This window comes from Podarcis liolepis (genome assembly GCF_965112155.1).
Source record: "Podarcis liolepis genome assembly, chromosome: 4".
NCBI classification, from domain to species: domain Eukaryota; kingdom Metazoa; phylum Chordata; class Lepidosauria; order Squamata; family Lacertidae; genus Podarcis; species Podarcis liolepis.
The window spans coordinates 46560691-46587669 of record NC_139558.1 but is presented as its reverse complement, the minus strand read 5'-3'; the positions used below and the strand labels follow the sequence as shown (position 1 = coordinate 46587669).

Below are 26979 nucleotides of genomic sequence, written 5' to 3'. Positions count from 1 at the left end.
GTTATCTCTGTTCCTGCAACCTACTTCTCATTTCTTCTTTGTTGAATTAGAAAGAGATTACATTGGCCTTGTTAAGCGTATGGTATTAGCACCTTACAACATAAGCAGAAACTTCAAATGAATAATGAGCGCTGCAGCTATTAATTTATCCTTGCCGGCTACTGTGCCATTTCTTTGTGCCAATGTATATACCATTTTTTGAAGGAAAGTTGCTATGTGACCCTCACAGCAATATACCTCCTTTGATGTTTTCCCCTACTTCTAAGCTTCTTAAAAACATTATTACACATAACAAAGGAAGTCAATCAGATTCACACTTGTGGAAAGAAGAAAGATACTGTTGGATAATTGCTAACTATATATTCTTTTTTCACTATGTGAAATATTCTAACTATGCCATGAAATACAATCTTCCGAAGTACCAGTTTGTGCTGAAAAATGTAACATTTGAAAATGCTGCTGATTTGAAGCCAATCATGCTCCTTTCACTGTGTTTAACAGAGAAAAAGCTCCTGTCTTTTGTAGCCATTCTGTTAAGCCTGCTTTGTAGCACTACGTCTGCCAGTAGTGGGGGCTAAATTCTCTAAGATATACAATGCTCTGTTAAATTGTGTGTGGGGTTTTTTATATAACATCAAACTGTGTCTCTGGGGCACATGGAACACTATTAATACTACAGGACCAAAATTATAAAAATAAGGTATGCTTACATTTACTGTTTGCAAAGAAAGACTATTTAATGTGTTTCAAAATGGTGTTTTTCCTTTCAATTTCCACAGATGTGGTTTATAAGCCCGTCTTTTTATGTTTTTATTGTTGTTTTCTTCTCTCTCTCTCTCTGTGTGTGTGTGTGTTTGTGTAATGACATAATGATTCAGGATTTTTGCATGCATACATATGTTTGTACCAATACACATGCTAAATAAAGAGCTGCACAGTATAGGGCAGGGGTCAGCAACATTTTCAGCCGTGGGCCGGACTATATTTTTTGGGGGGAAATGAAAAAAATTATATGCCCCACAAATAACCCAGAGATGTATTTTGTTTTTAAAAAATGACACATTCTTCTCATGTAAAAACACCAGTCAGGCCCCACAAATAACCCAGAGATGTATTTTTAATAAAAGGACACATTCTACTCATGTAAAAACACGTTGATTCCTGGACTGTCTATGGGCCGGATTGAGAAGGCGATTGGGCCGCATCTGGCCCATGGACCTTAGGTTACCTACCCCTGGTGTTGGGGGAAAGAATGGAGACATACTGTAGATACCAATGGGGATATACAACTTTATTAATGGAATATGACTACTTATAGCCTGTTTACATTGGCCTAGTAAATAAATATCTACACTTGAATGTTACAGCATTTACAAATTGAAATATATCTCCTTGATGCCACCATGGCCTCTTGCAGCAGTAGCAGGGACTATTAGAAATCTTGAGAAACTTAAATTTATATTTTGCTGCTGTCACAGACATCAGCCTGGTGATTAAGTCTCTTCCCTTGGACCTCAGCATCTATTTTGGGGTCCCAGGAATATCCTTCCCCAAACCCACCAAAAACAGCAAGTTACCACTAGTAGTTGCCCCCAAAGTAGCAACACCAAAATACAAACTGAGGTGTTCCTGAAGCTATTCCTGCTTTCTTTCCCATCCACAGCTCCTATGTTTGTCATGTCAACAACCCATAGGGTCCTTAATATATTACTTCTGGCTGCTATGTTGATAAATGGTAGCTCATCCAGGACAAGATAGCAGACTCTCTCAACCCTAAGTAGAGAGTAGTAGTGCCCAGCATCTCAGTTATGTCTGACATGTTTCTCTAATGAGGTAGCATCATAGATTGACTGCATCGGGTGGGTCAGGGGATGATTGACATGGTCTATCAAGGTTCAACTGCAGGTACCCTGGTTATCTGTCAGCCAAGTTAAAGCATATGTATCTCATTTTCGGTGTGCAAGACAGGTTAAGATGGCAAATCACCCATTCTGCTGCTTAATTTTCTCCTTTCCAAAGCTGAGAAAAGTGAGTTCAAGCATACTACTAGGGGAATTAAAATACCCAATCCTTGTGCTCCTTTGATCAGTGGAAAATATAAAATGAAGGGCCAGGGACCCTAGAATATTGTAAATGTCAGCAATGGTGGGTCGTGCAGGGAACCCAGCATTTGCTGTATCCTGCACAGTGCTGATCTTGCAGATTTTTAAAAGTCTTGCAAAACCAGGTCATCTAGTCCTGCAGCCTTTCTGTATGAGATCTAATCAAAGCCACCTTTCCCTTGACCGCCAGAAATTTCTCTCTTTCCTACAGACTAGGAATGTACAACTACACAAGGATCTATGGTAAAATCCACACCATACATTTGAAGCACATTCAACCCACATTTAAAGCACATGACATCTCCCAAAGAATCATGGGAACTGTATTTTCTCCCTCCTTGAGCTACACTCTCAACAAACTTCAGTGCTATATGTGTTTTTAATGTATAGCCTGGATATGACCCATTTCTAGCTTTTTCTGAAACGATTTAAACTGTCACATGCAAAGTCTGCAGCTTCTGAGAATATGGCATGTTATATTTTTGTTGTGTTCCATGTGATCCAGCACTTTCCAAAACATTTTACACTTTTGCAATATGTATAACTTTAATGCCTCCAGGGGTGTCTCAGGGATTCATTAGTTAATGTCTCTACAATGCTTTGAAAATGTTCTTTGGCGCATTAGACTTTAGTGTTATAGTTAATACATTTGCATCTGAAGTGTGTCACATTTTGGGCATTGATATGCTAATGTTCACGTTTTTTTCACCCTGAAAGTATTTAATAAATTTTTGATAAAGTTCTAATGAGGGTACAACTGGGTTCACTACATGCACAGATCGTAAAACCCCTCTGAGAAATGTTGCTAATCTTGCTGCTACTCTTATTATTTTCTTCCTTTCCTCCTTTATTCCTTCCCTCCCTCCCTCCGTTGGAAGTCCTCTGATGCTTTTCCTTAGCAGGAATTTCCATGTCTATGTTGGGGATACTTTCCATGAAAATCAGTGGCAGCTCTTCTGTTCACAAGAGTTAGTGTGGCTTGTAGAGCCAGTGCTGCAGCACTGTGTATTTGGCTGATTGAATGTGTTTGCATGGAGAGGATTAGAGCTGACTGTAAGAGTTCATTGGGCTAATTGGATCTAGCTGCGAGGAGACAGTTCGGATGAATCCCATCAGAATTCCAGGTGTTGAGGAAGAACTAGGAAGTTAAAAGGCTAGTCCCGGAGTGAGTGAGTGGCTGAGAAATGATCTGAGTGGACAGCAATATGCTTTTTGTGAATAGCAGTTGGAAGAGAGGTGCTGACTTATAACACCGTTTTGCTGATGGTTTAAACCAACCTTCCCCAACCTAGCTCCTCCAGATGTTTTGGAATATAACTCCTATCAGCTCCAGTCTGCAAGGTAGTGCTAGCCAGAACTTTTGGGAGCTGCCAGCCCAAACACCTGGAGGACACTACGTCAGGTAAGGCCGATTGAAACAGTTGCATTTAACAGTTAAAATAGCAGATCCAGTCCTTCGCTTTTCTAGGGAATAAAAACAATGATGATACATAAATGAAATAATCATAATTTATCCAGCCTCTAAAATAATAAAGTACGTCCTTTTCTGGCCCAGACTCAGCATTTACAGTCTTAGACAGCCTCGCCCGTCATGGTGCCCTCCAGATGTTTAGAACTATGTATTCTTCAACCCTGATCATTGCTAAACCAATGGTCTTCAGCCTAACCATGCTAGCTGGGGCTCATTAGAGTTGTAATCCAAAATATCTGGAGGGCACCTAATTGAAGAAGGCTGAACTAAGAAATAGCAATATAGTCTCTAGGCAGACAACTAAAACAAAGGAAGAATCAACATGTGTAGGAATAGGCCCAGGCCAAATGTCATACTCCCTAGGCGACAGGAGTTTAATGGGCTGTTATGTGCAGAGGCTATGTAGTTACCAACTATAGACATGTAGGCTCTGATGGGCCGTCCAAAATCTCTGGACAAATAAAGCACTGATAGGCCATACATACATAGAGTGCAGGCCCACATGGAGTCTGTGCAGAACAGGTTATCAGTACATTCCCACTCTTCTTACTGTACCCCCACGTCATTTTAGTCGTCTGCATAGGGATTCTAAGAAAGAGAGAGAAAGGAAAGAAGAACAGAGGAAACGTAATAAAATTCAGTTTAAGCTAATTGAAATAAATAAATTTTAACATATTTCTTACATTCTGCAAGGGATTGAACAGGCCACAGCTCACCAAGCAAAGTATTCAGATAGGGCCTATGGTGGAGCATATGCCCGCGCTCTGGAGGGGGGCAAGATGCTGAGGGTGCCCTCCCAGGCGTGGAATAGCTGCTCGGGTGCACGAAGCAGCATGCGCGCCCTGTAGCCGGGACGGAGTGAGCTGCCTATGGTGGACATTCGGCGCGCCACCCACCCGCGACTGCCAAATGTTACTCCCCTCAGTGAAGACACCCGGGGCGCTCTGCCTCCACCACACACCCTTCCTCCCCCCTGGATAGGGCAACCATACAACATGCAAAAAAGCAGACATTTGTGCTTTAAAAGATGTAAAAGAACCTGAGAAATGAAGAGTCATGTACCCCTCACACTTCCTGTAGTATGTCCTCCTCCCTTCCACCACTGGCCAAATTCACCATCTAGCATTGGCTGGGGGCAAATGTAATTAGAGTAGAATAGATTGTACTCTCAGAGATTGGTTAAGGACAACCATCAGTGGCCTAAATCGTCCTTGATCTCTTACTATACTCCTCCCAGTCTTCTACCCAGAGATCCCAGGGCAATGGGGGTGGGGGGTGGGTGATGTCGTTTGTGACATCCCAGTGTCAGGAGGAGCCAGAGATGGAGGTAAACATGGCGGCAGTGAGGCTTGAAGCTGCACCATGTTCAGCTCTGTGCTTGGCTTCCTCCGCCCCCTAATTTTTTTGAGACATAGGGGGGCTGGACCCTTCTCCCAAAATATTGAGTTGGCACCCCTGCTTTCACCCAGCAGCCGCATTCAAATCCCTGTCATCTATGTGCCAAGTATTATGACTGTGGCTTGTTTTGTTTTGTTTTTTAAAGTTGTGGTTTCATTTTATCCATTTGCCACAACCCTCTAGGTATGCAGCTGCAGGCACAAGTGTATGTTGGACAGATGGAATCAAATAATCTCTCTGGGTCTCTGCTACCAATCCTAACACACTTTCACACAGGCTTCATTATTTGCACTTAGAGTCGTTCAGCTAACATGACCAATGACCACTTCAGAAGCACTCTAGCTATGTTTTTAATCTACCAAATTAAGCATCAGTACTTTGTCTACTTTACATTTTGCCCATTCATTCATATGCCCATTTCTAATATTAGTGTCGTGTCTTCATAAAATTCATGGATTCATTTTCATAATTAAACTGTATTTTTATAGAAAAATAATCCTTTAGTATGAGATTAAGAGGAACTTGATTTTCTTTCTTAATTAACAATTTTGATGGTAGAATTTAGTACAGTGCAAAGAGATAAGATATATGTTGCAGTTTAAATATACCCTTTAAATATAGCCATTGAAGTTGATCACATTATTACTATTGGAGTGAATTAATGAATGAATAAATCAGTAAAATAATACATAATCAAAATGAATGTTCAACATCGAAGACCAGTGTGATGAAATAAAAATCTAAATAGAATATGCATTTATTTGAAGTTGAATGATTTCACCCTTCTAAATAAGGCAAGTTCATTTCCACAGATTCTTTTTTAATCAGAAACTGATTTTCAGTGCTATACATTGTCTTTATATTAAACTTTATGTGATGCTCTATAGTTCCTTACATTGAATCAAAATTAATTTAGAACTATATGATGCATGGGGTGCTTGACTGAGTTTTAAAAGTCTCTCTGAGTGTGTGTGTACTTTCCCAGTTTATTGGCTGTGATCACCAGCACAGCAGCACAAAACTTGGCATAGAACATTTGTAGCAAAATAATACCACCAACAACATAAGAAAGTTTCATGGGTGTACTTAGGATGGTCTACCTATCCTACTCCAATGTTTTGCATGTATTTGCATGAAAGAGGGGGCACGGAAGAGCCAGGATAGCAGGCAACAACACTAAGTGTACTGATTCATTAATTCATCTCCCACCATGTTTAAGAATTCCCCAAGATTATAAAAATTCTTATACCCCTCAAAATTCCTGGAGATATTTTACAATTAACGGGATATTCCTTTGACTCAAATTGCTTTAGCTGAAATGTGCTTAGAATTGCTTTAGATTTAGCTGATAAATCCCTGCCTGCATCAACCAGACCAGAGCTCACCCTTGCCACCTTGCTCTGCTACAACTACAAAACATGTGCATTAGCCAGAAAAATTAATAGGAAGGTCCATAGGTAAAAACCCAAAAGCAATAAACCCATTGAACATGTGTGTGCACGCACTCCCACACATACAAGCACAAGACAACGCCATCCTTCTTCCTGCCTATGTAACACACTGGCGTGGTTGGGCAAAGCCATTGATGCTCACAAGACTATCAAATGTGAGAGGAAGGGGACAGGGGAAAGATAGTGAGTAGGAAGTACACAGAATAAAAGGCCAACTTGGCAAATCCCCAGGCTATTATAAACCACAGTCTAGCAGTAGTGCAAATTCAGATGCAGGAGCAGCAGCCTTTTGCAAATGTCAAGAGCTCTAATGGAACCCCTTGCAAGAACTCAGAAAAATATAGTTAAATTTCTGTTGAATACCAAAACTATTTACTAACACTTTTTAATTATTGTTATTCCTCTGCATTTCTCCCACACTTGCGCATGCTAACACTTCCTCCTCATTCAATAGTTGCAGGTGGAATGAGAAATACCTACGCTGATTTCAAATAAACAATGCAGTGAATAAAGCAGTCATACAATTTCCCACCTTCCTACTGACCTAAGGAAAATAATCACAAGGCTAGCATCCAAATTGTAGCTGTCCACACTCCTACCCATCACTGCTGGGCTGTACTGTATTTTTAGTCTAGAGAAACTTAGCGGAGCTCCATGGTGCTATATTTATTATCTCAGTTATTTAGCTTTTAACTCTATAAAGCCAGAAGAGAAAGAGAAGGCTGTAGTTACCATGATGCTTTGTTATGTTTCTCAAATAACAGAATATGTTCATGCCACCTTTCATACAAATCCCAAGGTGGTTTACAAAAGTAAGAACTCAGTTTAAGAAAACAAGTTAAGTAAAAGTGCACCCCAAATAAATAGACTACAGTAACCATAATAGTTGGGTGATCTCTCGAGGTTGGAAATTGTGATCTGCAGAAGCTTGGATGAAATAATACATTTTCAGGAGTCCCAAAACACTCAGCGAAGTTGGTGCCTTCCAGCTGCATATTCCTGCATTGCAGGGAGTTGGACTACATGATCCTCAGGGTCATTCCAACTCTATGATTCTATGATATCTTATTTCATATCAGCAGCTGTAATATGGAAAAACAGGTTTGTGTTACAGTAGGAGATGTGTGAATGGCAAGCCTACCCACAAATGAAGCATGGGGTACATAACTGCCCAGTTATTTTCTAGCTGAAATTTACTAAAAAAATAAATTGGTGATGGTGCCACAATCAAAACAGCCACCAGTCTAGAAATGCAGAAGTAATGCAAAACTGTTAGAAGTAGAAAAGGGCAACACAAATCATGAAGGGGGCAGGATCATATTTGCTATGAAAAAAGCTAAAGCCTTTGGAGGAAAGCTGGCTGGGGGGGGGGGAAGAGTTTTAAAATGATGTATGATATGAATAAAGTGTTTAGATAGTTTTTATTCCCTTTATCACATTACAAGTACTGGAGATCATCCTATAAAATGTATCTGTAGTAGATTCAGGACAGACTTAAGAAAGTATTTGTTTGCACATTGTATAATTGATTTTAAATTTATGGAGGATATGTCTTTCTCTAGCTGTTACTTACAATGGCTATTTGGACCCTTCTGGTTCAGAGGCAACATGTTTCTGAATACCACTTGCTAGGTAGCAACAATATGAATTGGTTATTTCCTTCAATCCCTTCTTTTGGGCTTCCCAAAGGCTTCCCATTTGTGCTGCAAAACACAATCCAATAGGATAAGAAATGATGCTTGACACAACTTCGATTTTACGTCTTCTGAGAATATGCAATAGAAACTCCTTTGTCACAAAAGTCATAGATGAATCATTGAATTATGGCAAGTGGGGTAAAGGTCTGTTTATCTATTATGACTTTCATTCTGTAAGTACTTTACCTCAGTATATGTTGACGTGGTAACCAACACCTTAAAGATCTGAACTGCAGGTTCTTGCTGTCATTTATATACTATATTCTTTTAGGTCTGTGCAGACTACATGAGAATGAGTATATGTCTTAAACTTGTATCTTGCCTTCACCTAATTTAAGGTAGAGAAAATTATCTGTCTCTCACACAGATTTTAAATAAGATAAAATGCAGCATGTGCCCCTGCAGAACATGGCATGCCCTGTTAACTATCACAATGAAGTAAATAAAGTTTGTGAAATTTTCTCAACGAAATTTGATAATTCTGAGGGGCTCTAGGCCCTCGTTTAGATTTATCTTACTTTGAAAATGAGCTTATGGAGAATTTCCTTTGCACGTTGTGCTCTAAATAATAGTTTTGTAAGGATGAAAACTCATGTGTACCACAAACACAGAGGACAGCGTTCTTTTCCCTTGTCTTCTGTTTCTGCTAGCTTGAAAGTAAAAACATGGTGCCTGAAAATGTGGTACATGCTCTGTCACTTGAACTGGGAATTGGGCATTTCCTCTCCTGGGAACTGCACTATCTGAGGAGTCACTTCTTTGAAATGTCTCTTCCACCTAAATGCCACAAAACTTAAAAGTTCAGAGAGGAAGTTTTGAAAGCTCCATTCCTGCAAAGTTCTTCCACCTGCCTCCAAAGCCCTGTACAACATTGTTCATGCTGTTTGGGAGGAAACCCCCCCCCCCATTCAGGGAAGGGTTGCTTTTCTGGGGGTGCAGAGCCAGAAGAGAGGGAAAGAAAGATAGATAGTTACTCTCTAAGTTCCCTTCTGCTTCTGCAACTGTTTGCAATTATCGTAAAGATTTGAGATTGTATCAGAGTAGAAATGCAGACAATACGTTTGTGTGTATATGTTACGTTAAAGAGTATTTTGTAGGGCAGAAAGCTTAGCATCAAGTACATGTAACTGTTCAAGAAGTGTAATAATTCTCAGCTTAGAAGTGTAACTGTCATTCTATTATTGAAATATATGATTGCCCAGTTTTTATAACTGTTGCCTAATGATTCCTGAAATGTTGTTATATTGGATATTTGCACTTTTGAAACATTTATCAGATGATAAGATTCCCATGTTTTACAGGATCTTTTTAAAGTAAGATGAATACTCATAAAAGATGATGAACTGTCAGTTTTAGAGTCCATTCAGGGAATAGCAGGAATAGCAGTGTAAGCCTGTGGCTTTGGGCTTGCCAGTGTAATTCACTTCTGTCTCATAGCAGTTGTATAGCTAATTGTTTGGCATACAGTAATTATTATTTTAGAAAATGGACTATACCGATAGTGTTGCTCCATTCCAAATTCACCCATGACCAGTATGACACTTTAAGTCTTCTTAGGCTGGGTAGATATTCTGGATTGTTCTACCCATTGTTTACCTTAAATCAACAGGCATCTTCATTTAGTTGGACAATTGTTATAGTTCTAAATGAGACTCATTTAGAAGCGGAAAGCTTCATGCTATTTTCACAGCAATATCAGTTGTCTCTTGGATATCATTTAGTGTGAAAAGCTACAGCTTTTGAGACCAGTAAGCCTTCCTTGTCTGAATGGCTTTCCAGGCTTCTCCCATAAACAGTAATGACTAGCTTTATCCACACAGGAAATGTTACCCTGGTTAAAATTAAAAACAACACCCTCAAAGGGAAAATTAACAGTACTTTTAAAACAGTGGTGGTAATGGCAACTGAAATGTCCACTTACCTTTATCTTAATCAAATGGTCACTACATATGAAGGCGGGTATCTTTAGGTGTCCTCTTTTAAACAAGATGGCAATAGTTCAGTAGTTACGACAAAGCAATATGCAATATATTGGGCATGGGGGTGGACTGCAAGTAGAAATATTAGGCTACCTATGCTGATTTTATTATATGATAACCAGTAAATTTAAATCACTGCAGCTTGCCTCTCCAAAGTTTCTTTGGGGACTAAAATGTACACTTATCCAAAAGTGAGCTTACTATACAGAATTTTCTTTTCATTCAAGTAGGGTTCATTACAAATTGGTCCCACAATTGCTGCTTGATGGTGCAATTGGACAACTTTTATACCTTTTTAGAAGTGATCTGTTGTATTTCATTTGTTGACACAAATGCCTCTCTTGAGCAAATGGTCAATAATAGCAGAGGCTAGAATGTATTAATTTTACTTGTGGTATGTAATTGGTTGTCTTTGCAGCCCTGTTAGCGCGTCTTCATAATGCTCCGAGATTATTATTTGTTTAATATTTAGACTTTTTTCCCTTTCTGTGTTTGCGATATAGTTTCCAGCGCATTATAGATATTTTCATTAGAATTCAATAAAAGAAGACAAGACAGAAAGACAGATGAAGCATTCAGGGATTCTAGCTAGTTTTCCAGGGCTTTTCACAGGAGTGTGTTTGAGTGCTGATAAGGCCTTGACTATATTAAATAGACAAAGACAAAGCATGAGTAAAATTTATTGTTTTTCCTTTTCAGCCACTGGAGGACAATTCTTTGCATTTGTTAGCCAAAAAAAGTGCTCCAGATTTTATCTCTTCTGAGCATATTAAAGTTCACATTTGCAAGCTGTGCATCTTAGAATGTTCATTTATGAAAGCAAACAATGAAATGATTTGTATCTGGTTTTTACTCTAGTTGTTTATAGACTCTTTAGAGGCTTGTTCTTTCAGATTACAGCTGTTTGATGAGGTCAAATCTGAGCCAAAAGACGATATGGGTTAATTTAATAGGATAGAGCAGGCAATCAAATCCATATGAGAACTCTATAATTTAGCAGTTTTATGTTGCTTACACAGAAGGAAAGAGGAGCAACTTGCCTCTTTTATGATACCTTTCGAGTTATGCTTTGGCCTCACATGTCTACCTGTCTGTCCTTTGTTTTAATATCAAACGTAGCTTTGTGTGCTGCTAGACAGTTGCCCTTCAGTTGCTATCTCAGGTACTCTTCTCTGACTCATAAACAAGGCATCCTACAGTTTATTTCTTCCCGTTTCTGTTGTGCCAACCCAATGGCGTCAAACAAGCAGGCTAGATTGCATTCCATGTCAATGAAATTACTCTGCATATTGCTTTATGGAAGTATTTTTTTACTTTTAAATATCCACGTGCCAACTTTCATGGGAAAATTTAAACTAAACAGCAGCTTTAAATCAAAGTTATAGCTCCTTTCAGCTCAATATCCCAGCAATTGCATAAGCACTAATACTTAAGATGGGCAATTCCAACCTTTTTAGAGAGATTCATATGTGCATTCTGAACAGTATTACACTAGGGAACACTGGGGAATATTTAAAGCCATATGAATGCTAGTAGTAAGTACAGCATATTTACTGATACTCCACATTTACTGAAACTGCAGTTTCGTACCCGCTGTCTGTGTTCATGAAAATATTGCTTGCTGATTTTTGTAGCTGTTTTTCCATAAGGTCACCATATCAACTATATGAAATACTGTGCCTCTGAGAAGTATTTTAATCAGGAAGAAGCATTGGGTAGAGTTGATTAAAAATAAGAATATAAGATGATCCATTATTTATCTTTTTTTTACTGTTTTACAGCTGTGACACAAAAGCTTTTTGAGGGGGGGGTAAAAATAGTTTAAAGAAAGAAAGAGCTACAACCAAATACAGAAAATACACAGAAGATTTGATAATTAGATAAGGGAGTTATGTTTCTCTCTCTCTCTCTCTCTCCTAAATGAATATATATATATATATATATATATCTATATATCTATATATATATATATATATCTTCACTATTCTAATCATCCAAATTGATTTGCAAAGCAGATGCAAGATTTATTTCTTAGTTTTATAGCCCGTTTTAATTATAAATGAAGGTTTTCTGCCTAAAAGCAGTGCTTCTGTGACACCATCAGTATTTGCAGTGGAATCCAATCCGCAATTCAGTGTAGCTTCAGTCCAGATCTTCCATGGAGCCTTTGCTACACACAAAGTTGGCTGATGTGCCATTCAGCATCCCAGCAGCTCTTTCTCTTCACACTAGCAATGGCAAAGCATTGTGCGGATGCACTGCCGGATGCTCTGAACTGAAATCATCCGTGGGAACTTAGCCGATATTATATACGTGATTCAAGGTAAGGGAGCAAAGGTGTGTGTGTGAGGGAGAATCTGCTGTTCAGAAGAATGGGGGTTTAATGCCATTCAGTCTGCATCTTAAGTCTCCTGTTCTGATGCAGGAGTCTCTAAGCAATAGGTGGGAGGGGATGCTTTTGTACTTGAAATCAGGAGACCCAGATTAAGTGTTTTCATTGTAATGAGCAGTGCAGCGTTTACGACAAAATGATGTGCTGATCAAACTCCAGCAGAAATCCATCCTTCCTTATTTATTTGCTCCCTAGATAAATCTAATTATATATATTTTAAAAAGAAGTAAAGGCCAGCAGCCCCAAGCTGCAAGGTGCTTTGAGCATCTCTGGTCTCTCTGCTTTTGAAGTCTCATTGTAGCCAATTTAGCCGAATTCTCTGGAGTGGGCATTTCATGCACACTTATCTCTGCTGGAGTCTCCTCGTTTTCTATATTCCATCAGGGAGAGTCAGATTCTAGCAATAACAGGCCATTTTACAATCTTGACTTCTTCTTTTTTTACTGAACTGCAAGATGCTATTTTGAGAGCATTCTTCTGAAGCATTTAGATGCATGCGACTACAGCTTGCAATTAACTTTTGTATTAGGGTTTATATGCAACATGTCTTTGTGAGATTTCATTCTGGATCTTAATTTTACTGTGAAGAATTGTCAACCTAGTTATTTAAAATCTGTGGTGTTATTGACTTCCCTCTTGATGCTAGAATCTGCCACCTAAGCTAAGCATTAATATATTATAATTCACCGTACTGCAGGAAGCAGAGACATTCAGAAATATGTAGCCTTCTGCTACATGTTTAAATTTTAAGGACTCTCAAGGATCAACAGGATAGCCTTGTCAGTAATTTGTCCTGCCCTCCCATTGCTAATGTTTCCTGTAGAATTGCCATATTTTAGTATTCTGCATTATGTCAGAAGATGATTAATTCTCAAAATATTTATATACCATGAAGAAAAAGCAGTGCTATATATATTAATATATATAGTTAATATATATTAACTTTTGAAAGTTTTCAGGGGATACAGGTTTGAGGACTACTTTAAGAAAGAGTAATTTAAACCCCACATCTTGCTATATATGCATCAATTAATTATTGGTGGAGTATATGTCTTGGTAAATATCTTCCTAAGGTTGTTTTTGAACAATATAACTTTGGTCGCTTTATGAGGGCTTCTGATTTCTCTCTTTTTGGTTAAAACAGAACTCATATGTCATAAGAGCTTTTCATTTTCTATAAGGCATGTCAGGTAACATGCTGTAGCATTTTTGGAATTTTTTTTCACAGCAAGGCTAGACTAAAGAGGGACTGTATTTTTTAAGCTATGCATTGTTTGTAGAATTGCAAATGGATAATTTCAGTGGCCCTTCGCTAGAGTTTTCTGCCACTGAAACAGTGTAGGACTCTTCAGAAAGATGGAGTGATGTAATTACCAGGTGCACATGTTCATTAATCCTTCCCAGCTAGGAAAAGCTTCACATTCTTCTCCTGTGGCCCATTTGTAAAACTATAAATATCTAAATTGTGTCAACCAAGAAGTCATACTCAGTGGTGCCTCTTTTTGTCTTCTTGCATTGGTTTTGTAAAGCAATTATCTGCATGTCTTTTTTCATTATCAGCATTGTACTTTTTCTTGTTCCAAACCACAAAAACTGTTAGATCAGTTACAACCTATTTTAAATTACTTGTAGTATAATATCACCGGAACGATGAAACAGTATAGTCAAGTTGATGGAATACCTCTGATCTGTGGGTCATTAGCTATTACTTGTAGAAATTAACATGATTCCTAGATCATTTTGGAAGCTGTGGTATGAGATTTTGTCAAACTTTCTCCGTATAATAATAACAATTTTTAAAAACATCTAGATGCACCAGATTTTTAAAATGATGCAAAAATCCTGCATTGCCTTTTGGGTCCCACCTGAATGCCAAGAATAACTTGTTAATGCTTATTTTCTGCCTTTTTAATCATTGGCCCTTATCCCGTGAGTAGCCTCTTCTTTCCTAAAGTTGCCTAGGAAAATGATGTCATCTGACAAGCATTCAGTGCTTTAGTTAATTTTTTGTGCCAACCTTGTGCGGTGAGCTGATGGATTCTTCACATCTAATATGTATTCTTTCACTTCATGTAATTTGCCTTGTTTTCTTTGTGGATCTCGGTACATATACTGCTACTAATACTAATTGGAACTTTAGTCAAATGCTCAGTTTTTACTGTGAAGTAAAGAAAAAATCCTTCAAAGCTCAGAAACTGAAATTCACCTTGGAAAGCTGGAAGTAAGAACTGTGTGCCCATTAGGTTTACAGTCAGGAAAATAAAAGAGCTTACAGAAGGAGAAATTGTTCACAATTGGCAGTAATTTCAAACTATCTTAGCAACATTGGAGCAGCTGGAGGCCACTATTCTGTTTTCTGTATTTAGTGGTTTTGTGTGTGAGGAGTCAACCAAAATACCTGGTGACAATGTCAAATGAGCTGGAGACAATAGTTATACACTGTGGCACATGGGGCCAGTTTGAATGTATCTCCACACAATGGTTTATTGTGACCCCAGAGATGTATTTATACCTGGAATTCATATGAACTAGGATCTGAATAGAATCAAGCTCTGCAGTAATTGGCCCATTTTTGTGCGAATAGTTTCAGCAGTTGATGTGGCACATTTTTTATGTTGTGAACCACCCTGTGATCTTTGGCTGAAGGGCAGTATACAAATTCAATAAATAATAATAAATACTATGTCAGTAGCTACACACTCATAGTTACCTCAGTAAAAACTGGCTGTACCATTGGAGAGTCCATACAAACACTGCATTGTGTGTAGGGCAAAATTGACTGAATAAACCATTGTGGGGTGGGGAGTACTGAAAACTAAGGTTTGTTTCAAGTGACAAGGCTTGAGGTGCAATTCTCAGTATATTTGTAAAATGTATTGAAATAAATAGATTTTGTGTAGTAGAATTGCTTGATCATTTACATTTGAAGATATCGGACTATTTTAAAATCTTAAAAATAGCTTTGATAATTGTAAACAAACAGTCTGTCTACTGTTATCCTAGAAAATGAGTGGGTTGTTGTTGTTGTTTTGTATTAACAATATTCTTTTATTTATTTTATACATCCTGTTGGTCCTTCAAAGCATTCAGAGTATATTTTAGCCAAAAGAATGTTGTAGCTTTAGGCTGAGACAGTGATTTGCTTCAAATGTAACAGCAAACTAAGCTGTGTTCCTATTGGAAATAAATTCTGTAATGATAAGTTCCTATTGGCTCCCACTTTTCATACATGTTCTGCTTCAGTAAATTACTTCCTGGGTTTATCAGGTTGCTATTACTGCCAAGCTGGCCAACTCTGGTTTTCACTTGTCTTCTGAACTAGGATCGCAAATTTGTTTCAAAGTTTGGTTTGCAGCTCTGCTGGAAAAGATTGTGGAAACCATATTTTGCTAGTTCAAATGTAACAGGAAATGCTGTTTTGATCAAACCAGGAAGTAACCAACTGGTGTGTGAAAGGATGGGGGTGGGAGGAAGGAGTAAGCCCAGAGTCTTCCTATATCACCAAACTATGGTTTAGCATTATATTTGAATTGACTCATTCTGTAAGAGTTCTGAGGTCAACAGTAAGTTTCATAGCTGACGAGATTTTAGCCTGGTCTTTCCCATATTCATTTAAACCACTGTACCACAGTGATCACTAGTGACTCTCTTCTAGAAGTCAGAAACTCAATGAGCAATTTTCAATGACCATTCATATTCACTTTATGTATGGGAACTATTTCCCATATTGTGGTTATAATACATGTTTAAGTGGGCAAGAATGAAGCATTGAATATACTGCAGAAATTGTATGACTGGATTCTGTAAGTTCAGTGATATAAGTTGTCTTTATTCCTTCAAGGGATTTATGTTTAGGAAAAGGACGAACTTTAACTTAGGGTGTTTTTTTCATTCTGAAGTACAGTGTTTAAAGGACAGAACAAACATTAAATAATTAAGCCTTACAAACAATCCTCTTAGAAGCACATTATATTTTCCCTTCATGGGTATAAGGAGAACTGGGTACACCAGTGTGTAAAAATATGAACTTCTCTAGTTTACAACATATACCATGTGTTGGGTGCCCAAAGGATGAAATGATTTCTTAATTTACATAGGGCAAAATACACACTTGTGTAACTTTCATATGATAGTGTGCCACTTCTTTTCTCCATTCCAGTGCAGGGAGATGTCTTTAATGAAATGTTATGTAAAACTAATTTTAGAATCAGATACAGTGTATGTATCTGCAGCTTTAGTCTGCAGGAAGCAGAAATAACTAATTTGCAATGTATGGACATTGTTCTGCTACTCTGAATACCTCTATTTTATGTCAGACACATAGTCAGAACTGCAATTTTATAGCTCTCATGAAGTGCAATATCTTCCTTCCATCATAGTGGTGGGAACAGAACTTCTGTGGTACAAATCTGCAAATGTTTTTGGGGTTTGTTTTTTTTAACTTTGAATATAAATCAGCTTTTGATTCCAATTTCTTTTAATCAAGAACAATATTTTTTATCATGTTAGCATCTTTAACATGACAAATATTTATAGCTATCTTTGTTCTTAAATAAATGAGGTTGTTTTGGCAAGCTTGGTGAACCTGTTTTGGCAAGAGTTCCCTCAGGTGTTTACTAGACATAGTTCATCAATTGCATTTTAGGTAAGAATGCCAAGTTATGATAAACCAGCTTCAGAAACTATAGCTTAGGACCTTATTTCCTTGCTAAATGAGCTGTCCAATCAACCGGGCCAAGTTTGCTGGACAACAAATTATTGTTTAGAAATTCAGGTTTGTTTATTTTACCATTCCATCTCTCACTACTACGTACAGGTAGTTGTGGAGGCTATAATTCATAAAAAAATAATATTGGTGTCCTGCACTTTAGCCACTAAGGGGAATTCACACAGCCATATAATATCATTATAAGGAACACATATTGTTAGCTTGATTGAAATGTTTATAACGTATAAGTGAATACAGGGGGCTTTGTCAATAGCTGCAAGCAATATCAATTAATGAAGATTAAAACTTCCATGTGGTGTTTGTAAGTCATAAAGGTGTTACATCATTGTTTTACGTAATTCAGATATTAAATCCTTCACAATTAAATACAGCTAATTTCGGTGACAATATTATGTCATTTGTGGATCACATTGAAAAAAGTTTACATAAAAGTTTTAATATATTTGATACATTTCCATTCTTAACATTCTACCTATATAAATGTATGGATTATCTATTTTTGACTGTTGGTTTCTCGTGGTATCTCAAATCATCATCAAATAACTGATGATGGCCAATTATGATCTGTTGTTCAAGACAATATTGTGAAGGTGGTTGACACCAAAAGTTTTTCAGTGCACTTTTGTCATTAACTCTAGGGTAGTGTGGGCTGATTTTTGCTGTCTCACAAACAAAACCTTCTATAATTTTACATCAAAATCTTGTTTCTTTCTGGTAGCAATAAATACATGATAAACAAAGATAGATTTTAAGCCACTGGTTTTTTTGTGTTTTTTTTAAAAGACATGGCACTTTTTCTGCTCACCTCCCTAATTATTAAGATTTCAAACTTAATCAGCAAAATATACATATTTCATAGAGTTCAATTCTTTTTGGGGTTGAAAGAAGGATGAAACAAATTCACTTATGGTCAATTTGTTCTGCTCTTAATCTTCTTTCTTTTTCTTTCATAGCACTACATTTTTGTTCTCTTTGTAGTTAAATTAGACAAGTGCAAACAAAATTCTTGATAGCAGAACTAAGGAATTAATTCTAGCTCTGCAAGATGAACTGTGTAAGATAAGAGTGTTAACCAGCCTCTTGCTCTGTGGCTTTGGCCGCTGGCACTCATTGGGTACACATCTTTTCGGTCTTGGTTCATCAGAAGCAAACTACTAAGACAATTCTGCTAGCCTCAGCATACCTTTAATGAAGATTAATGGGAGCCAAACCAAAGCATAGCTAGCTGTGTCCACCCTTGACTAATTGCTTACTTCACTGCTTTTTTTAAGAGAAAAGTTCATTTGATATAAGTATTATGCATATACAGTGGTACCTCAGGTTAAGTACTTAATTTGTTCTGGAGGTCCATTCTTAACCTGAAACTGTTCTTAACCTGAAGCACCACTTTAGCTAATGGGGCCTCCTGCTGCCGCCACGCCGCCGGAGCACAATTTCTGTTATCATCCTGAAGCAAAGTTCTTAACCTGAGGTAATATTTCTGGGTTAGCGGAGTCTGTAACCTGAAGCGTATGTAACCTGAAGCTTATGTAACCCGAGGTACCACTGTATATATAATATTATAATTGATAATATTATAATTGATTTGTCATTTCATGCTGGTGGAAATGCTCATGTCCCATATTTATTTATTTATTTATTTAATATTCCTCTTGCATGTTTTTCTCGTTATCTTTAAAGTGGCTAACAGCAAGTGCATGTTAGTCAACACACATTGATTTGTTCTGTGGATTTTATTGTATTGTCTTTATTGCGGGAAATGCCCACATGTGTCCAGGTTACAGCTCACCATTTATTGGTATATGTGTGAGTATTTTTCCTTACTTCAGATTTTCTAGGATGTGGTGTGTTCCTGGGGTTCATTCACAAGTTAACTATGTCAGGCAGGAACTCTAAGAAACTCAGTTTCTGTAGATTTAAACACTAAGAAACGCAACTTGTGATGCTTAGTGGGGTGTGTAGATGATACTGCCTATGTTGCCCAGTATTGCCCCTTTTTGTCACACACATCAGGGCATCATGTATATGCTTTGGTGGGGCGCGGGGCCAGCTGGTGGGGAAGATCTACCTAGATCTATCCACATTTGTTGAATTATTCACAGGTGTAAGCAGATAGTATGTGGGTCCTGTTCAGGTGTGTGATGACTGTCCATAGGTCATAGGCAGAGCCTGCTCCCCCACTCATGTTAATTGAATGCGCAGAGAAGTGATATTTATTTATTTGTTTATTAAATTTCTATTCTGTCCCCTCATCTGAGTGATAGCATAATGTCTGGGGGAGAGAAAGGCTATGGAGAGAAGGAAGAAAGGGAACCAAGACAAGATAGCTTAAATAAGTAGCCTGGATATAGCCAATCAAAAGAATTAATCACAACTTATCACTTGTTATTGTTTCAGAGTGTGGCATATTGGATCACTTGAACTAGGCTTTTGCTTTAGTAATAGAACCTCTGAGAATTTATTTCTGAACACAAAAGTTTGACAATCATTGCAGAATACTCTTTGCTAGTTATTTTGCTGTTGGACATATAATGGTTCAACATATTGTCTACTCAGACTTGTAGCAGCTTTCTGAAGCCTTCAGCTGAGGTCTTTCTTAAACTAAGATTTTTTGAGCTGGCTATGCCCAAGGACTAAGCGATAATCTGCTACAACTGAATATATTTCCACTATTCCTTTCCATTATTGTTTTCTGTGTTTACTTTGCCTAGCATTCAATTTTATCTGCATACAGTTATTTTTTATAATCTTGAAATAGATTTCATGTTTGTAGCATGTTACATTTGCCACAGTTTTCAGTTTGTTTCCATTCCCCCCAAAAAGGTTGCTGATACACATCAGTTATATCACAGTGCAAAAAAGCAGAGTTCATTTTTGACCTGTGATTAAATAAATGCACTAGGCTTAATTCCTCATAGAAGGTTTTACCAACCCCATTTTCCCTTTGTGGTCCACTGTCCAAAAAAAGGACACAACTGAGCTAAAGTCAGGAAGTTTTAAGTATTGTTATAGATTTAAGGGGGGGTCCCCCCTGAACCTTAGCAATTAATAAATTCCAGGGTTTTTATTAATTGGGGTGTGAATTAAAGTGCAGAACTGTGCCAAACAGAATTCAGGGAATTACTGGACTGGTTTATGCAAGCCAGCCTGGCTGGCTGGGTGAAGAGCAAACCTGTTAACATGACAAAAAGTGTTGATGGGCCACTGAGGAAGTGAGATGTTACCAAGATGATGGGGGGGGGTGTTTGAGGGGAGAAGGTCTTGGGGAGAAAGAAGCAAAGGAAGGGCTGAGATCTATCTTTGGGGGAGGCTGGCTACAGGCAGTCTGTTCTGCTGCCTCTTGAAATGACTATTCCATAAGATCTGGATTCCCTCCATGCAGAATGAAGGTGCAAATAGGCGAATAAGCCATATTTAGTAAATCCAGGACAGTTCTCCCACATCTTCAATTCTCCCAAGGAGCACAGATCCTGCGTGAGGTCTTGGGACCCCATGGACTCTTGCCATCGCTTGGCAGAGACAGGGGCAGGCACCCAACTTTCACAACAGTATCATTGACTGATGTGTGAAAGATTTAAGTTCATTTTTCTACCCTACCAAAAAACCCCACAGTCAAGTACCTGTAGCCTTGAAATGCCCTAAAATAGTTCTTTTGAAAGAGCTCATGGCAGAGGATAAGTGAAAATCCTTCTTTTTCCTATTGTGGCTCCCCAGGTTCCTTGGATTAAAGCTTCCTCTTTTCATTGGTAGTACGTTTCTGCTTTTATTGCTCACAGACAATATTTTGCATGCCAGATAATTGTGAAGAAGATGTAATCAGGGGAAATATTATATGCCCAATCCTCTTCTTTAACATGGAGCGACCTAAATCCATGCATACCTAGAGTGGAATAACAGCTGCTTCCCCTTTACAATTATAACAAAGAATCTATTAATCCTTTCTTTATTTTTTTACTAGAAAAGGTAACAATGAAAAAAAGATTCTGAAGGACTAGGGCAGAGGTCTGTGCAAAGCACTAGCCTCTATTATGCATTTCATTGGGGAAATGTATACGTCAGCCTGAGTGAATTAGTATATCCTTGTACTAGTGGAGAAGAAATACTGTATAGGGGATAACAACTGTTGCAGGTCTTTATCTAAAGCTAGGAGCTGTTGTGATTGCAAAGTCTAAGAACAGGAAAGGAGAATGACAGCTTAGTGGCACAACACATACTTTACATTCAGGATATATTTGTGAATCCCCTTCCCTACCAAATCTCAATTTCTCACAGGATTTGGGTTTCCTAATTTCATGATCTTATTTCTGGAATGACGCCAATGCATTAGCAATTCACCATTATTTTATTCTTCCTTTTTAAAGATTTCATGAAGAATGCCACTATTTTCAGTTTATGCCTTTTTTTCTTAGATGGTACTGATACACAATATGTACTTTTCAGCTTGCCCCCCTTTGCATTCTGTTCTGGGGGCTTTCCCAACCCACCCGAGTCATTTTCCAAGGGCGCAAATGTATTGGCAGAGGCTAGTAGGAATTCAGTGGCGTAGCGTGGGGGGTGCAGGGGGGGCCGGCCGCACCGGCTGCAACATCTGGGGGTTAGGGTTAGGGGGCGCAAATCCACGGGTTAGGGGGCGCAAATCCACGGGTTAGGGGGCGCAAATTACTTGCCTTGCCCCGGGTGCTGACAACCCACGCTACGCCACTGTAGGAATCCTGCCTTCTTGCTTGTTCTAGTTCCAGCTGTACACCTATTCAGCATCTTTCAACCAATCACATAGAGTTTTGAACACTTTTTAATAAATGATACACAGGGAGGATAATGATCCAAGAATCCTAACAGATAACAGACATATGAGCAATTTTAGATAACATGAAAGGGTCCAGAGTACATATTGAAGGAAAGGATTTCTTTTTGCTGTATGGTTTAAATGTACGTTAAGCTAAAGGTTGTAGTTTTGTTTTAAGGTTTCTGGTGACCTGAGCAAAGTACTGCAGTTTGTATCCTGACACAATTATAGCCCAGCAGGGACTTGGGAGATATTATTACATTTTCTTTTACGTTTTATTCTTCAGTGCTGGTAAATATGTTCTCATGCTCTTGGTAAAACAGCAAATTGTTCTTCTATTGTGTTATATGTGTGCTAATGAGAAGAGTCATCAGAAGATTTTCTGTTGTTGAAAAATGGAAACAAGGAAACAATGTATCAAAGAGTCATGCCAACCAAATTTAAATGCAGCCTTATTTACTAAATGTCCTCATGCACTGCTGTTTTATTGCATTATAATACAGTATCACTAGCAAGGAAGGAAGCGGATAAGTGTTTTATTAATATCAGAGAAAGGACATTTATTTTGGGGAGATGCATCAACAGTACTGTTTTATTTGTAAGGTGGCTTACAGCTGAGGAATTATTTCCCCTATCAGGCTGTTTAGGGTAAGAGCTTGAAAAATCTAAAATACACATTTTGTGCAGATAGTAGCAAAGGGTGAGTAATCAATGGTGCTGAAAAACTGTGTCTATTCCTTCGTCAAATACCTTAAGAAGTGATTCTTGAAAGTAAATTATAGGCTTTCAGGGGTTTATGTTGCCTCATTAGATTGATATTCCAGTCAAATACATGATATCACTGTGTCTCCGAAGAATACCATAAAAGGCTGCCTTTGATGGAATCCTGTTTTGTCCCTTAGCACCATCATATTTTAACATCATTTATTTACAATACCCCTTGCAGGAATTCACAGAGCAGTTCAATATTGCTAGTAGCAAATTGCTGAACTTGAAACACCTCTATATTCCAGCTACATTAAGAACTAGCTAGTTTGATGTCAAGGATGTTCAGTTGTTAGTGAATTTAACTTCAGTTAGTGGGCATTTTGAGTAACATTACAGTGAGGTAGTTCTGCTTGTGAAAACGATGCCATCACCATTCATAACTTTGTGTCTATGTGGCTTTTATATGGCTTATGAACCGCCTCATACCAAGTAAAACCATTGGTCCATTTATCCCAGTTACAGCTTGTTACTGTTGGCAGTCACAGCTTTGGGGCTTTCAAAGTTCATATTTCATTTTGAGTTTGGTCTTTCTGATCCTGCAACTTTGCCCACATCCTTTTGATAAATTGATGTGCTATTTGTGAGTCATTTATTTTAATTTCAGGTGTTTTTCTAATAGATGTATTATTGAGTAGGTGTAATTATATCATTTCAAAAGCAACAAAACTTGTCAGTAAAATAGCCGCCCCCCCCTTATAACTAATTTGGAAGCATAGGACACAAATCAGTCAAGTCCTTCTAAGGAGAAGGTGCTAACACCAAGTGTATTCCTCTTTTCAGTTCACTCTCCCGCTTTAGAGAACAGCTGCCTCCAAACAAGGGGGTAATTATTTCCACAAGGAAATGTGGAAATTATCAATCAGCATCCAATTTTCCCTAGGATCCATCTGAAGCTTCATAAGTTAGCCTGGTATTATAGATCCTATGTGTAAGGGTGTTAAAATGAGATACCACCCCAGCTTATAAAACAAGTAAAGAGCTTTACTAAAAGAAGAAGAGGAGTTTGGATTTGATATCCCGCTTTATCACTACCCTAAGGAGTCTCAAAGCGGCTAACATTCTCCTTTCCCTTCCTCCCCCACAACAAACACTCTGTGAGGTGAGTGGGGCTGAGAGACTTCAAAGAAGTGTGACTGGCCCAAGGTCACCCAGCAGCTGCAGGTGGAGGAGCAGAGGAATCTACCACTCTTAACCACTACACCACACTGGAAATGCCTGGTGTTCTAAGAGGAAGTTACAGAAAACCAGTATATCCCCTTTGAAGAAAACAAAGTACATTCAACACCATTCACTTTTCCTGGCCTAAACAGTCCCTCAACCCTCTCAGAAGAAACTTACTGTAGAGTAGCAGCACAACAGGGAAGTATCCTCCACATACTTTGTGTCTTTGTCATCTCGGCCGAACAGGTGCCAGATTTCAAACAACAAACTGGAATCCTGAAAATCGTTAGTGGCTCTACTGTGATTTGTTTATTTTTGGTTCTTTGCAGGATTTCATATTATTATCAAGTGTACCTGAAATAAAAATGTATTTTTTTAATGCTAGACAAAATTGGTAAATACAGTGGTACCTCTGGTTACGTACTTAATTCGTTCCGGAGGTCTGTTCTTAACCTGAAACGTCTTAACTTCTTAACCACTTTAGCTAATGGGGCCTCCCGCTACTGCCGCGCGATTTCTGTTCTCATCCTGAAGCAGAGTTCTTAACCTGAGGTATTATTTATGGGTTAGCGGAGTCTGTAACCTGAAGTGTATGTAACCTGAAGCGTATGTAACCCAAGGTACCATTGTACGTTTCTTTGGTGAATTGTAGCACACTACATTACAAGAAACCCAAAAGAAGTGTCACATATATAAAAAGTGAATGAAAAAGAGGACAAATTTTACATTCTTTCCTTTTCTCCTTGGTTTCCTATGGCTTTAAGATCAGTGAAAAACTTATGTTCCACTGAATAGCATACCCTCTTGCTGGTTTAATACATTCAGCAAATATCTGGGCTACTGCTTTCCTGTGGTATCTGTTGGATTCTACAATCAGTATTGTATCTATAGCAGCTGGAGCTGCTGGCTAACTATTTAGCTGGCAGCAATAAATCTGCTAGGTCATACCTTAAATCCTATGCTTACAGGCTTGAATGGACAATCCCATTTAGGCAGATGAAACTATCTGCAAGCTGGTAAGCATTTATTGCTGATACCCTTTCAAATAAGAGCTGACTTAATAAAGTTTTGGAGCACTGAACTCTAATGATTTATAACTTTAAAATGCAAGGTATTAATATCAAAATTATTATCTTATTATTCTGTATTAACGACAGTGAAAATTAACATGTTTCACAGAGTCAGTAAGATCCTTCAGTTGCCTTAATATCTATCCCCTTATTTCCTCTGTTAGTGCTTGTGGTCTGTATTTAACATTCATTTTCTTCTCCAGCCAATCCTGCCTCACGTTCCAATATGAAATACATGTACTTATAACTGATTCTCGTTGGTTTTATTGTGCCTCCCTTTCAAGCAACTACACATAAGATCAGAGTGTTAATCACTTGTAACAAATACGTTTGTGCAATTAGAATTGCAAACTATAGTAGCTAAGCACTTTTTATGACTGAGGCTCCCTGGCAGTTTGTCATAACAATCATTACTGGCTGCCATTAAGTGTTTAGCTGTCAGGTTTGAATGGCTGAAATGGCATCATGTGGCCATTTATTTTCACTGCCTATAGATGCTCATTAGGCAATGGCTTATATAATAGCAGATATTAGTTTTCACAAAAAAGAACCCATCGTATTACTAACACTTCATATTCCTGTTGCCTTTTTCAATACAAGTGCTGGCAAATAAATAGCAACTGTTATTTTAAGCATTAGCGGTATTTTTTTCTCCCTCAGGACATGCTATCTTAGTGAAATTGTGAAACAGTGCCCACAGCCATATGGTACAGATAATTCATGTCATGCTATTTTACACCATTTAATTCCTATAGGATTTTTCTTTATCCTGTGGAGTGTAGCCATAATCTTAGGCAATAAACTCAGTTCATATCCAAGAAAAGAAAACTCCTAAAAATAACCTGGAACAACCTTAGTTTTAATCATTTTTATACAAGAGGAAATTATTAGTTTATGGAGTGTTCTTTACTCTGGACAAATCTGGATGCTGATTGTTGACAGATTATATCTGTTTGCAGAATCAGGATCCAAATATATGCCGCTAGACGTTCAGCCCTCTTCTCACATGCTACTATAAACGTATTCACACCATTTGCACATCATTTCAAGGCTCTTGACAAATAACCTGTAACACAGCCAATCAAATTACCACTGTTACCTAGGTAACCATCACAGAGTCACAGAAAAACACTGGACGAAGGCCATGTTACTTTTATTGTCTAATTACTTTGAGTTGACACAAATAGCTCAAATTAGCCATTAGCTGAAAGACTATGGAATGAACAATGTGAGAGACAATAATTTCAGTAATTCTCCAGCGGTTTATTGAAGGGATAGTAAGAGGGTATAGCATTCTCAGGCTGCTGCTTCCTCTGATGTGTGAATGAACAACTGTAAGGATAGTAATGTGTTGTATACTATGGCACCCCGCTCAAGTGGTGTGGGATTCCAGGAGTTCCAGGAGCTTTACCCAGGGTTCGTTCATGTTTCCTGTATGATATTAACAACAACAACAGAATTTATATACCACCCTATATATGGTTTATTTACACATATATACAAACCTGAGCCTACGGTGAAGCACTTCACAGCATAGACACTCCAAGGGCATCCTGCTTCTCCCATAGCTGCAGCCATGAATTCAAACAGCCATCAGCCATCTGCTCTGACTCTCTCTCCAGCTTGCAACTATTTTTCCCTCTAGGTCAGTGTTTTTCAACCACTGTTCCGCGGCACACTAGTGTGCCGCGAGATGTTGCCTGGTGTGCCGTGGGAAAAATTGAAAAATTCGAAAGATTTAAAAATAAAGTATTTTATAATTTTTCATATTTCTGTTTACTTACTATTTCATAATAAAGTAATTATAAAATACTTTCTTTGTGTTTATTTGATTCCTATTCAAGAGAATTACTTTATATATAGTCAATATAGGCACTAAGTTAATTTTTTTAACATTTTCTAATGGTGGTGTGCCTCGTGATTTTTTTCATGAAACAAGTGTGCCTTTGCCCAAAAAAGGTTGAAAAACACTGCT

The 26979-nt window shown here is 38.1% G+C and overlaps 1 protein-coding gene across 23 annotated transcripts in view; it reads left to right on the top strand.

The window, feature by feature from the left end:
* DMD (dystrophin) overlaps positions 1–26979 on the top strand; it is a 1010042-nt gene that overhangs the window by 555478 nt on the left and 427585 nt on the right. The window contains exon 1 of one of the 23 annotated variants that reach the window (XM_083498292.1): positions 12332–12421. The exons of the other annotated variants lie outside the window; for them this stretch is intronic. The gene's annotated coding sequence lies outside the window, so the exon portion shown is untranslated. Of the gene's footprint in view, positions 1–12331; positions 12422–26979 lie in introns of those variants that run through there. 23 annotated transcript variants of the gene reach the window in all.